At 42.5% G+C, this 1,326-nt stretch overlaps 1 protein-coding gene across 1 annotated transcript in view; it reads left to right on the plus strand.

Moving 5' to 3' along the window:
- The window catches only part of Pspc1 (paraspeckle component 1), a 64,160-nt gene that overhangs the window by 15,405 nt on the left and 47,429 nt on the right, over window positions 1–1,326 (plus strand). The gene's annotated exons all lie outside the window — the stretch shown is intronic.

Below are 1,326 nucleotides of genomic sequence, written 5' to 3' on the forward strand. Positions count from 1 at the left end.
TGTAGACCAGGCTGGTCTCGAACTCACAAAGATCCGCCTGCCTCTGCTTCCCAAGTGCTGGGATTAAAGGCGTGCACCACCACCATCCGGCTTCCTGATGAGATTTTTAAAGACAAAAACCAACCAAACAAAAAAACCCAGAAGTTGAGTAGGATTGAGTATCCCTCATCCAGAAAGCTTGGTAACAGATTTGTTTCAGATTTGGATTTCTGGGTTTTAGCTTTTCCAATGTAGAATGTTCATTCAGCCTCTGAAAGTGTGAGGGAGCTGGAGAGATAGCTCTGGTTTTTCTGGTGGCTCCAGGTTTGATTTCCAGCACCCTTATGGCAGCTCACAACTGTCTAAAACTCCAATCCCAGGGATTCTGACGTCCTCTTCTAGCCTCCTTGGGTACTGAATGCAAACAGTTCACAATCATACATGCTCTCAAAACACCCAAACACATGAAAATAACGGGGAAAACGGTGTTAGTAGGCTGGGTCTGTTGGAAGGTTACATGACTAGAATGAATAAAGCCCACAGTTATATTTGAAGTGGAAGTGGTTGGTGAATGCCTGTACTTCTAGGACTTGGGTGAAACTGGAGAATAGGAATTTCAAGCTTAACCTTGGTTAGCAAGTTCCAGGGCAGCCTGGATTACAAGAGACACTGAAAAAAAATTTTTTTTTAAAAGATTTATTTATTTATTATGTATACAGTGTTCTCCCTACGTGCATGCAGGCCAGAAGAGGCTACCAGACCTCATTACAGATGGTTGTAAGGATCTTGTTACAATGTGGTTGCTGGGAATTGAACTCAGGACCTTTAGACGTGCAGGCAATGCTCTTAACCACTGAGCCATCTCTCCAGCCCTGAAAAAATTTTTTTGAGTTTCTTACGTGAGTGGCATTGCTGGAGGTAGTTGAAGGATGTTTAACTTTAGTAGTAATACAGATATCATTCCATTGAAAGAAAGGGAAGCATAGTATACAATTTGTGTAAGATAGGAATAAAATAAATATCCCCCTCTCCTCCCTTTTTTTTTGAGACAGGGTTTCTCTGTGAAGCCTTGACTATTGTGGAAATCACTTTGTAGACCAGGCTGGCTTCGAACTTACAGAATCTGCCTGCCTCTGCCTTTGAGTGCTAGGATTAAAGGTGCGCATCACCACTTACCAGAGCCACATGTAAAATTTTATTTGGTAGAAAGATTATGATTAAGTACTGGCTTTAAGGTTTGTTGAAATAAGAGCGGCGGGGCTGAGTCCCCAGCACCCAGCCGCCTGCATGGCTAGCTTTATACCCGAAATAATTACACGGAAACTGTATTCTTTTAAACACTGCCTG

Source organism: Microtus ochrogaster, chromosome 17 (genome assembly GCF_000317375.1).
Source record: "Microtus ochrogaster isolate Prairie Vole_2 chromosome 17, MicOch1.0, whole genome shotgun sequence".
Taxonomy (NCBI): domain Eukaryota; kingdom Metazoa; phylum Chordata; class Mammalia; order Rodentia; family Cricetidae; genus Microtus; species Microtus ochrogaster.